Source organism: Equus asinus, chromosome 21, assembly GCF_041296235.1.
Source record: "Equus asinus isolate D_3611 breed Donkey chromosome 21, EquAss-T2T_v2, whole genome shotgun sequence".
NCBI lineage: Eukaryota > Metazoa > Chordata > Mammalia > Perissodactyla > Equidae > Equus > Equus asinus.
This window is the reverse complement of record NC_091810.1, coordinates 89,641,783-89,655,310: the sequence shown is the minus strand read 5'-3', so window position 1 is coordinate 89,655,310 and position 13,528 is coordinate 89,641,783. Positions and strand designations below refer to the sequence as shown.

Genomic DNA, 13,528 nt, shown 5'->3' with positions numbered 1-13,528 from the left:
ATGGAGTGTCCCTCTGATCATTATATATTGCCCCTCTTTGTCTCTGAACAAGATATATCTTAAATCAATGAAATACAGTACTAGCACACACCTTATGGGGCTATGGTAAAGAATTAATTGATTTAATACCTATAAGGCACTTAGAATAATGCTTCATACATGGTAAGTCTAAAGAAATGCTATCTAAGTTTTTATTGAGGTGTTACCATATTCAACAGACTCTTTTGTTTCCAACTTTATTCATATATAAAATGGGAGTTATGATTTGCAGAATGATTGTGAAGATCAAATGCAAGTAGAAATATTTTATGACTGTACGATACAAAATAAAATGTTATTATAACTACAATTACACTCAAACAAAAAGCTAAAATACAAGGATTTATATGTCCAAAGAGGTATGAATGTGCTAAGAAAATATGAAAAAGAAACAATGACTTCTGTCTGGGAGGCTCAGAGATGGCTTTAGAGAGGAGGCGGCATTTGGATCAAACACAGAATAAGAAGGATTTGGTAAAGTGTTATTATAAAGCAGAGAATAGAAGGCATTCTAGATTAAAGAAACTACACATGCCAAGATCCAAAGATATGAAAGCGACTGTTATATGGCAGCTTTGCCCGACTGTCGGATGTGACTAGAGTATACAACAGAAGAAGAAAAATGGGCAGATAATGAGCCAGGAAGATAAGTTGAAAATCTAGTCATGAATCTGGTTAAACAAAAATGGTTTTCTTCTTTAAGAGATAGAAGTCACCAGAGGTTTCTAAGAAGGACAGTAATACGACAAAATCTGGATTTTAGAAATTCTGGTAGCAATGTAGAGGAAAGACTGGAAGGAGGGAAGGAAACACAATCATCTAGGCAAAAAATGATCAGGGCTCTGTCTAAGGTCTGTTGAAAATAAGGAACTAGAGACACCTTTGACAGACACATTGGAGGACAACTAAAATTCTTAACCGCCCTCCCATGCGGCGAGTCCTGAGCTAATTGCTCTCACACACATTAAAGCATGTGATTCTTTCGAATGCCTTATAAAGCTTGAACAAGCACACTGTCCGTGACAACACAGCTGGCGATGAAAACTTAAGGCTGCCTGACTCCAAAGCCCACAACTATTTATTCTTATGTCTTAATCACTAATTTGCAGAACGAGGAAAACAAAAACCAAATATACTAAAACCCCAATGTATTTGTGATAATTATTTATTGTTTACCTCTAGATATTAAAGGAAACCTCTACGAGGCATAAATAATTTAACTTGAATTAATTCATCACATTATCATAGAAACGAGTCTTTAAGAATAGATCATGGTCAAGTAAGACTTTATTGGGTGAAGTTAAACAAAAAATCTCTAGTCAATTGGGATGTCACATTGAGGATTCCGAAATAGCACAAAAATTTGATGAGTAGGCTAAAGTCAGGGGAGGGAAATTTCTGAAAGGAAAATTCTGTCGATATGACAAGGTGCCTGGATGCCAGACTACAGAATAACTATTGAGAAATGCTCGGCCCTAAAAAAGAGAAAGAGTACACAATCGATCCTCAAAATATGTGAAGAGATGCCGCCAATTGAATGGGCTAGAGTTGTAAGGACTCCAGTGACTCCATTGCTGCAAAATTTGGAACTAGGAACAACTGGTAGAAATTAGAGGAGGTGCAGCTCTTGACTCACCAGAGGAAAATATTTCCTGTTATCTAGAGCTATCCAACTAGGAAATGAGTTTATTCATGGAGTTCTCATCCCTAACTCTGGATGTACTCAAGTACTGTTCATTCACAAATGTTAATCAAGCAACTAAAATTTGCCAAGCCCCTTGCAAGAGATTCAGGAACAACAGCGAACAGATGATCTACCAGAAATAGTTTAAGTGATTCTCAATTGTTTATTGTATTTAATAGCCCCTTATATGATGCTGACTGTATTCTAGGCACTGCTTGAAATTCTTAAATATTAATTTACTTAATATTCAAAACAACCTTAAAATGGGGAAACTGAGCCAAATGAGGTAAGTTGCCCAAAAGCACACAGGTAGTAAGTGTCAGCAATGAGATTCAAATCCAGATGGTCTGGCTCCAGGGCCTGGCTCTTGGCCACTATGACTGCTGCCTGAACCTGCCTCCCTGGGTGGAGCTGGGCTACCTACAGATAAGGTGCTCCCATTGCTTCGTTTCCAGAAGACTCTGAGCCACCCATAAGGGGGAAAAGATGCTGAAGCCAGTTTTGTTTTTTTTCCCCCAAATCAATGTGTTCCCAGTGATTAGACTTGATTAGGTTCTGTTTTGGTTTTCTTTGGGCACACACATCCACAAAACACATGCCCACCACTATTCCAGAATGTTTTTCTGTTTTACTCACCCCTTAGATATAAGGAAGTCTGAGTGTCAGAGAAACTTTGTAAATGGATTTTTTTGTGTAGAATTTATTTTAAAGAATCTATACAAATTTAAGAATTATTTTTTCTGGGGATGAGATGGGGAGGATGAGCATAGGGGTAGAAAGGGGATTTTTATACTTTAGAATTTTGTACTATTTGCTTTTATATGAGCATGCTTTATATTCTTAATTAAAAACTTATAGACTTGTGTGAGTAAAAGTTTATTATGAAACAATAGTAAGAATTCTCATCTTCTGCTCCTCTAGAAATGAAAGCAAGAATTTGGAATTGTGGACAATATTCATAAAACTTCCTCTAATTCACATAATTAGGGAATGTTGGCACTGGTAACATGGAAATCACCTATCATCTCAACACCCTATTTTACAGATGAGGAAACTGAGGCCAAAGAAGTTTGTGAAACTCGGACAGGGTCAGAGAGTAAACTGATTACATTGAAATGCACATCAAAGTCATTAAAACTGGAAAGAACTATACAAATGCAAGCTTTGATGTGACTGGTGCCAGAGTCAGGCCCAGTTCTAAGCTCTTCTCAGGGGCGGGTCAGCACTTCTCGTACTTTCTCACAATGTGTGTTCAAAGTTGCTTGCCCTTGTGACTCAAATATTAGTCTAAGGGGACACGGAATCCTGAGGAAATTCATTTAATATTTCTGAGTCTCCCTTTCCACATCTGTGAAATGGGGATAATAAAAGTGCCTGCATTGGACTGTAGTTCGGAAGATTAAACGAGAAAAATCATGCAAAGCACGTAGGCTGGAACATAGCTAGCACACAGAACATGTTATTGATATTTATTATTACTATTATTAGTTGCCAAATCACTTAACATTAGCTGCAGTTACCTTCCCACTGCAAAATTGTTTTTCCTTCTCAAAGTCATTCTATTTTTTAAAGTATCCTGGTGACCTGCACATGACAGAATTGAGAATGTGATGGACTTTGAAATGAGATGGATCTGAACACGAATGTCAGTGCTGCCAGTTACTAACTGAAGGATCTTGAGCAAACTAAATTTCTAACGTTCACTTTTCTCCGTGAAAAATATAGTGATACCTGCCTTGTGGAGTTGGGAGGTTTCGGGGAGAAAGCATGGGAAAACAGTAGTCTACTCCCGGCAGCTATTAAAACATTCAGTAAATTACAGCAATCATAATTATTTATCATATTATTATATGTTCTGCCATGTGGTGCATGCAAACGGCATAATGTGAGGAAAGAGCCCAGAGGTCCAGCAAGATTATTGCATCTGGGCAATAGCTAGCTTAATTTTTATTTCCCTAGGTTTGCTTTTCTATTCAAGTATTTGACTATGGCCACCTGTTTTTAAGTGCAGACCTAGGGGAAAAAAGAAACTAAAGAGATAAATCAAGAATTCAGTACCCCCCCCCCACCAATGGGAAAAAAGTAGGTGCAGACCCTTCTGGGGCATCCAGCCTATTCGTTGATCAATTCCAATCCATGTGCTAGAGTCAAGATGAGGAAGTGGGAAATGACCAGGGGTCTCTTATCTCCTATTTTGTATAAGATAGAAGTGTGAAAACACTGGATTTTGACCTTAAGGAGAGTTCCTGAGGCAAGCCAAGATAGTTCTTCTGAAAGGAATCATCAAGAAGATGAGGGAGATAGTGGAAGCCCAAAGATGGAGACAAAAGGGGTATGAGAGTGCACACTGAGGAGATGGAGAAAGAACCTGTGAGGGGCTGAGGTGGCACCGGCTAAGGATATGTGGACTTTGATGTTTTCCTGACATGTGTCATCAAGGATGACACTACCTATTTAAAGAGAAAGGATTGAGTGGACACAAAAAGATAAAAGCAAGGGATCAAGAGAAGAATTTCAACTCAACACTTCATTTGACTTCGAGCAGTGGTTCTCAAAATGTGTCTCCAGACCACAATTTCAGCTTACCTGGGAACTTGATAGAAATGCAAATTATCAGCCCCACTCCAGGCTATTGGATCAGAAACTTTGGGGGAGGGGAGAGATGCAATAATCCGTGTTTAAACAAGCCCTCCTGCTGCCTGTTGTATATAAATTTTAGAGGAAAGTTCTCATCATCCTTCTCACTTTTTATTCCATTTTACGATGTCTTCTTCCTTTTTTTTTTTTTTAAAGAGTGGCACCGAAGCTAACGTCTGTTGCCAATCTTCATTGTTTCTTCTTCTTCTTCCCAAAGCCCCCTAGTAAATAGTTGTGTACTCTTGTTGTAGGTCCTTCTGTTTTTGCTATGTGGGATGCTGCCTCAGCATGGCTTGATGAGCAGTGCTAGGTCTGTGCTCAGGATCCGAACTGACGAAATCCTGGGCCCCAAAGTGGAGTGCATGAACTTAACCACTCAGCCACCGAGTGGCCAAGCCCCACAATGTCTTCTTCTTACATCCCTGTCTGAACCAAAAAGAAGGAAAGAGAGAGCGGTACAAAGGCTAGGAGACTGGGACAGACCTATTTAAATAATTTGCAAATCTACCATTTGCAAATTATTTATAGTAAATATACTAATTTATAGTAAAGGCGAAGGTTAACAATTTTTAATCACAGCCAAACATTTTCATGCCATGTATGACTTTCATGAAAGAATAGACATATTAGTCCAATGGAATAAATAGTAAGATTAGAACAATACAATTTGTTAAGTAGAGAGGAAATGGCACTTGATGGGTTGAACAATGAACTGGGAGTGAGGTGTCCCAGACAGAACATTCCCCATCACCATGGCTCCTGCCAGATCATTTCTGCCCACATCACTGAAGGACATTATTTGCTAAAGCCGGGTTGATCCTATGCAAACAAGACAATGCTATATAAAGACCACTGAAGTTTTACCATAGCCCTGATTACAGCAGAAGACTAGTATTATCAGAAAAAATTTGTAGTGGAAGTAAATAAAAGCAGGCAAATAAAAGACTGGGAATTTATTTTGGAAGAAAAGCTGTACACTACTGGAAGGGCCCTGGAGTGAATTTTCTGCGCATCTTGCCTCGTGCATTTCCTACTTGACAGATCTCGCATCATACCTTTCAGTGGGATGAAGCTGCTCTTTGTTCACCTTAACCAGGAGTATGCTCTTTCCCATTTCCCAATGCTAAGAAGATCTACATTAAACTTTATCAATTGAAAATGGGCATTTTTATCTTATTTCATGCATTAGTGAGCCTCCCATTTCATATAGCTACTAAAACCCTTGCTAAGGTGCTAATGAGAAACGGCAGCATGGGCACCAAAAACTTCAAACCAGGCTACATTTACCGTGTATTCCACAAAGCCCTACAAAATCATCAGATTCAAGGAGATCTGAAAATGTAGAGTAATACTGTTGTATTCTGATCTTATAGGACATTGTCTTTCGTTCACTGTTGTGGCACTTTTAAAAATTAATCTATAAAATTTCCATGGCAGCTTCAAAATATGAAAGTGTAGGTAATGGAATGAAATGGCTTAAAACAAAAAAAAATGCTATTGAGATTATGCCAGTGGCACAACTAAAATTTAGAGCAAAGAACCGAGAATCAAAGAAAAATGTTGGGGAAAATACTTTTTAAAAGTTGCTATGACCACCTCATAAAGAGGAAGTAGAGTGGCAGTGGTCGGATGTTCCATCACACGTCAGGCAGTCCTGGTACACGAGTCCATGTGTAGCTAGGAGAGGGGATAGAGTTTTTCTCTGGGTAGGAATAAGGAATCTTTGCAGGACCCCCTCTGTCTAGAAGTGACATGTTAACTTCTTGGTTAAGATCAGGGTTACGCGGTACAGGAGCTCCCACTATCTCTAGGGTAAGCTGGAGCCAAGAGCGGACAGGTAGGAAGCTGGTCACCAAGGGAACCAAGTGGTCAGTGCTGGGGTTGGGGAGATTTGGTGTTGAGTGGAAGAGGAATATAGGGGCTGTGAGGGAGGAGTCTGGAGAGGAAAGATTGAACAGAGTGAAGCCATCTGGCCACCAACAGTGCTAGAACAGAAAGAGTTAGGTTGCTTTGCTTGTAGACTCTCCCGACCCCCTACCTGAATGGGAACCACAGGAACCACAGCATCAAATGAAAGTGGTTTATTTGATAGGAAGTAGAATCAGCAAACCCCAGAGCCGCCGAGGCCTGTGTAGCTCCCAGATCCCACAGCAACGCCTGTGTTTGCTGCACGTGTGTTGACACTAGGGCAGTAAGTACGCAATTTGAAAGAGGATAGGTGGGGAGGCAGGTGAAAGGTCATGATACATTAGCATTGAAACTTCTTCCAGACTCTCATTTTTCTCACAGTTTCCTTTGATGCCAGGAAGACACTCAACTATAGAGTTTTCAGAGAAAAACCTTTGCTTGCTCAGAAGATTCCCACCCCCTTTGTTTCACAGACTCACTCCAGCTGTTTAATCCAAGAAAAACAGAACACACGTGACTGAGGGCCCAATCTGCCACATATGTTAAATTTACTTTGCTGAGTGAATTAACCTCTTTGGCTCAGCTGCCCAACTTTAAAAATAGAAATAATAATATCGAGCTCACAGCTCTGCAAATCTCTTTAAGCAGTAGACATACGTATTCAACCTTCTCTTAGACATCGCCACTTAAAGAGACTCAGGCAGCTCAAACCATATGTATTCCTCAGGGACCTCACCATCCCTCCCCAAACCTGCTGTCCTCCTCCATAGTTCGGCTACCACCACCCACCAGTTCTCCAAGCCAGAAGCTAGAACTCTCTGTGGATTTCTTCTTGTCACTCGATTTAGACCTTCTGCTTAGCTGATATTTCTCAAAACGACTGCCTCCTATTCCTGCTGACCTTGCCTTCATTCAGATTCTCATCACCACTTACCCGGGTTAATGCAACCACCATCACTTCCTAATCGGCTGCCCTCGCTCCAGTCTTGCATTCTCCATTCCCTCTGCCCAGAAGGACAATTTTATCTTTTTATCCTCATTGGAGAGGAAGATTGGAAAGGGACGAGCAGAGAGGCAAGTGGAGGTGCTTCGATAGTGGAGGCGGGGATTGAAAAGAATTAAAGTCGGTGTGGGAATTTATTCTTTCAGTTTAAATCCATTCTTTCATTCTAATGAATATCTCAAAAAGAATGTCAATACATGCCAGTAAAAGCAAAAGCAAACAACACTTTCTTCATTCTTCCCCCAATATCTATCTCTGTACCTGTTAGGAATCATCAAGAAGAACAGAGGAGTCATTCTTTTTTGTTTGATTTTTTTAAAACCCAGATATATTGCTGGTTGTGCATAAAACTCCTACCTCACAGTTGTATGCCAGACACAGAAAACTTTAAAAACAACGAAAGCACTTTCTGTTTTGCAGAGGCAGTGAAATGCAGTCTTACTCTCTTCATTTTGTATCCAGCTGGCAGACACAGTGATCGCATAAACAAGCATGTGACAATTCTGTTATGCATGCACTTATCTCAGTAAAGAAAGTTATGAACACTCTAAATCCACCTGGCTCTGAATGGAAGGCTCGCTTCTCACACCTAAAGTGCTGGAGATCTTCTGAGAACCTGCATGCTAGAATAAGGACACAGGACAAACAGGGGCCTTATTTGGCCTAATTCTCCAGGAAGAAAGTGACTAATAATAGACGGTTTCTCAGTTCAGCAAGGAATGAGTGGATCCTGTACAGATGAGTATCTGAAATACTGCAGACCTGTTTCCAAAAATAGAATCATAAACCTCTGGAGCTGGAAAAGACATTAGAAAAGCAACCTCCTGGTTGAGCAGAAGAGCATAGGAAGCTCAGAAAGCTGCAGAGACTTGCACTCAGCCGGCAGAGCTGGCCCTCAGCTAAGAGAGAGGCAAATCTGAGCCCAGAACTCTGGTCTCCTGATGTCCAGGACACCAGTTCTTTGCTTATTTCACATGTAGCAAATACTCAGAAATCAAGTTGTCTAAGTCATGCTAGGTACTGTGTTATCTTAGCTTCCCCAATGGGAGCCACTCGGGGGAGATTCCAAGCACAGCAGATAAAACATAAAGAAGATGACATCCCCCACTGCCATGTGCATCTTACCTCTAATGAAACGCTGTGCCCAGTGTTAGAGGCAGAAATGTCTCAGTTCACTGGTCCAAAACAGCGCCATGACCATATGACTGATGTTTCTCAAGTTCGATCATCAGCACACTGAAGAAATGAGGTTGTCTGTCCCCCACAGGGGCTTAGATGCTACTGTCAGATAGCAGCTGTTCTCCAGGCCACAGATGACTGACACTGAGTCGCTCCCTTGGGTAGTCATCTTATGACTCATCCAACAATCGTCTATTGAGCACAGACACCCAGGCAAACCTGATCCTAGTCTTGGCCTGTGGGGGAGTTCATCGCGGCAAACCTTTTTATGCTTTTCCTGCTGCTGTTCTCCAAGCTCTACTCAAGGGTTAAAAAATACCACACTGCTATAACAAAAACTAGTTATATACCTGAAAAGACTGGGAAAACTAGCAAGTTACTTTTTCTGGACAGTTACTTAATTACACCGAAGCGTGTGAAAATAAATTCTCCCCCAAAACAACATATATTTTCTTAGTCACCTGAACATGAAAGCTTTAAAAGAAAATTAAGTTAAAAGAGAACAAGTGCTTTTAGGTCACAGCACACGCATGGTTGGCGCTGGATAATGGGAAATCAAAGTGAAATACAACATTAGGAGTTTCTTCTCTACTCTAAATCAGAGCCCTGGCTTACAGGTGACCCAGCCGCAGTGTTTCACATCTCTTGTTTCTTCCACGTTTCATGTTTTAAATTAATTAAATAGACAATCTATTACTCTGAGCCTTATTTCTTAACATTGAATTTCTCAGACCTCTGAGATCCGGTTCCCTTTTCGTTGATCCACTGACCCAGGAAAGTGGCCAAACCCCAGGGTCCCTGCTTGGTTCTTCATGTTTTTGGCTTCATGCAACACTTCTGAATGAGCCATTATTCCTATAATCACTTTCTTTCTCTCACTGTTTTCTCTTCTTAGTCTGTGATCAATCCAGGCCACCCACTCCAGACACCTCTCTCTTCTCACATTCACTTTTTACTTTAGAATGTACACTCCATATCCTTCCAGAAGCATTTAAACTGTCTTACAAGGTAAACATAATATGAAATGGAGCAACTAGGAATAAAACAGCTTTAAACATACGCATGAACCAAAAAGCAAGTAGATATTGTCCTTTGGTTGAAGGAAGTGGCCTGAACTGAGCCCCACTTTTTCTGCCAGTTGTAACACAAAGGGGAGCATGTTGAACTGCATTCTTTTCATTATCTGACAAACAAAAGTACACACGTTTGTCTCTGTAGGCTGTGCTACTTCCTGGGACGAAACTCAAGCAGGATTTAAGACATGAATCCTTGCGGAAGACACACCAAATAACACATCACTTCAATTCTGTGGTTGTAAAATTGTGATTACAAAACTTCCGTTCAGACCATCCTTTGTGAGCACAGCAAGGATAAAGCTGAAGTAGAATTTCGTGAAAGCTTTTGGGAGGGAAGGTGCGACGAGGTAGGCGAGAGGCCCCCAGTCTCAGGGTCGACGCCAAGACAGGGCATAAGTTTCAATAGAGAAATAATATACATGTCTGCTAGATTCTCTCAAGTACCAGCTTCCTTAGGTCATGCTGGCTGAGGCTAGATTATTGTCAGTCCATGATTAAACTCTCGCAAAAACTGCGGTGTAAATATTCTGAGTTGTCAGGTACAATGAAAACTCCTTGCTTTAGTTATTAGTCAAGACTTGTCATTTTTGTCAACAACCACATTTGTTCTCATCACAAACAAGTAGTCCTACTACAGTAGGGATGACAGACTGAGAACAACGTTTTTTCTTATAATTGGCCTTGGACAGGTTCTCAGTAAAGACTGTATCTTCTGTATCTTCTAATGTGAGGAAAAGAATTTCCTTCTGAAGTTTTATTGTTAAGTCTAAAGGATTTGTTTGTTTTCTTTTATTTTGTGAGTGGTTAATCTCATCCATGGAGGAAGCTCAGTGTAACACCTCTTGGAGATTAAATGTTAATTTAGCTTATTAATTAAATTAATTTAACCCCAAATCCCCATTATTGTGAGTTGAAAAATCTATCCTAACTACCCAAAACCAATCTATTAGTTGGATTAATCTTGATTATTTAAATATTAGTGAGAGTCCAACGTATTATTTCAATTTATATTTAATTGATGCTGAGTTCTTCCTTTGTGGAATAACTAGCTAACAGTCTGTATCTTAAGCTCCTTTCTGATTAAAGACAGTAAAATGATCAGTATAGAACTATGAGAAGCCTTCTGTCTTGTGTACCATATAGTAGAACACCCACTAGCTCTCGTAACCGTTGTCCAAATGGAATAGATATCAGCTACAATGGGACAAAAGGAATAGTACTGAGACATATAACTTGTCTGCATTTTGCCTTAAGATTGTATCTGTTAGATTTCCACCTCCGGCCGTAATGTAGTAATTTGAACTAACTTGCCTGCCCACCAAAAACAACTGAAAAATTAGACAAAATCTATAAAATAACTCTTTTTAGATATTGGACAACATACAAGACAGTGATCCCTGTGATCCCTGAGAGAAGCAAAACAAATGAGATGAGCCCCACCGTCACTCCGGGTTTCTGCCTGGCAGGACTTTCTGGACCGCGGGGCAGGGAGGGAGGGAGATCCCAGACAAGGCACAGGAGGGGCTCGCCGGTTCATGGTAAACGTGAGTTCTAATCTCTGTACTCACTACTTTATCCCAGCAGTTAAATTTTTAACTTTTAACGGGATCTAGAGGGACGCTAAATTCTTCAGGTGATGTACTCTGGTAAAAGAATTTGAACTTAATAAGATTTTCAAATACAAGTAGGTTTAAAATTGAAAAATCTATTAGAAACAACAGATAATTTTTAAAAATAAAACAAGTGACCAGTTCAACAGTTACAGAAACAATATTTTAAAATTCCTTCACTAAATCTTTTATTTTAACAAGCTAGACATCAAGAACTTAGGAAAATAGAAATAGGAAGTAATTATGGAGCATGGTAAAGAAAATCTAAAACCACTAGTCAATAACATACCAAATAATGGAGTTATTTCATTATTCTCAGTGTCAATGAAGACTAGAGTTCTTCTCACCGAAAGCAGTAATGACACAAATGCTCCTATTATCTTTGTTACTTATTATTCTAGGATCAATAAACTGTTTACTTATTAATCTAGGATTGCTTAAAAAATATATATGTACATATAAAATAACCATTAAGAATGTTGCAGATAATTAAAAAGGAAATATAGACATGACTTTTTAATGGATTTATAGTATTCAATTTTGAAGGACCATCATTTGTGTTATTAATAAGTGATTTATTAGACATTTCTAGAACATAAAAAGTTAATGATAAATAAAATAAATGCAGCAACTTTAACAAGGATTATTTGAGTAGTATGGTACTTTACTCCTTACAAAGTTTTCTAAAATAAGCATAAATTACTTTTGCTATTATGATATGATTACATTTTATTTAAGAAAAAATGAAAAGCCACACCTACGTATGTGTCCCTATGCTTGTGCAAACAGAATATGTAGAAGACTACACATCGAGCTGTTAATATTGGTTATCTTTTGTGTTGGTGGCATGCGAGTGACCCGGGGGCTGAAATATGTATATTATTTGACTTGTTATAAGTATATGTATTACTTTTGTGACTTCAAAAGTCCAATAAAATAAATACATTCTCAGAACTACTGTAAATAAAAGAAAAATAATGATACACAGGGATAACTCGTTGCCAAAATGATATATTGGTATCTTTAAAGTATTACTAGCACAGATAACTTTAATAAATATAAAACACATCACTATAAAATGGCAAAATCCTATTAAAATGAATGCAGAAGATATAAGCAAGGCAAGGAATTTGAGGAAGAGACATATATCCCAACAAGCGTATAAAAATTGGTCTATTGCACATATTGCAAAAAATATAAAGCAAAAGAATTTGTCAACTTTTTGTCAAACTGACAAAAGTTCCAAAGGAGATACAAGTTGCTGAAATTATGGAGAATAACTCTCTTATAAACTACTATGAAAAGATAAATTGGGGTCTTTTTCCTGAAAATAATTTGGCAATATACACAGAGAACCTTTAACATTTCTCACTATTAAAATGAGTAATTCCACACAAAGAAACCGACCCTAAAGAAATTATAAGAGATCAAAAGAAAAATGTGTGTTAAAAATAATTATCGTGGCACTGTTTATAAGGAAAATAATCTAAAATCCAACAATAGGAGGCTGGAATAGTAAGTATAATGTATTGATAATGTAAAATATTACAATATATGAGTGGCTTAAACTAATTTTCATTTCCACGGTCACTTGAAATCTTGACCCACAGAATGGCTTGCTACAAATCCTTTTTGGGGGTGGCGACCAGCTGATCAAATTTCTGCTTTTCTAGGCAAGGGCAATCATGCTTTTTTGCAGTTTATCTAATCTCTGCTTAACCTGGAAGTCTTTCTCAAACAGAAGACTGATTTCAGTTCCTCTGCTCTTCTGTGGTCTCCAGTCTTGTGTGTATCCAGTCAGGCTTGGCTTCCTAGCCTTTCTCCAGACTTCTCCCAGGGCTGTGGCATCCTCTGCAGGTGGGGACCGACACTGAGTCACCAGGAAGGGTCAGTAGTGTCTTCCTTTTGGACCAAAGCCCATGTAAGATTTAAACATCAGAATAAGATGCAAAACCATACAAATAAAATTTTTTGGCTGCTTAGAATAGAGGATACTGCAGAGTGCTATTCACAAAAAGAAATCAAGAAATTATTGTGTTGATATAGCACCATGCCTAAAATGTATTCCCTAAAAATGTTTTGGGTTTTACAGTCCAGACAAACATGGCTTTCAGATCTGGCAAGTGGACCAACATTGCGTTTGTCGTGATTCACAGATTAAATGCTATTACTAAACAACACTTACTCAGGTTTTGCAGTAGTTCCATTGCAGGTGTAAACTGTGCAGTATTTACTAGAACAATGAGCTCCATGGGACAAAGTCTTCTTGTCTAAGAAGCCGGTGACCCTAAGACTCAGTGATCAGCTCAGGCTACACTGGCAGCCTCCGATGAGATATGTAGCATCAGACAAAGGATTCAATTCTCTGACATTTAAAAATATTATTGTTGAC

General features: G+C 39.0%; 1 long non-coding RNA gene across 1 annotated transcript in view; it reads right to left on the bottom strand.

Moving 5' to 3' along the window:
- Nucleotides 1-11,496, bottom strand: part of LOC106838157 (uncharacterized) — a 38,168-nt gene extending 26,672 nt beyond the window's left edge. The window contains exon 1 of the long non-coding RNA XR_006517788.2: nucleotides 11,426-11,496. This is a non-coding gene — a long non-coding RNA (uncharacterized lncRNA). The remainder of the gene's footprint in view (nucleotides 1-11,425) is intronic.
- Nucleotides 11,497-13,528: the final 2,032 nt, after the last annotated feature.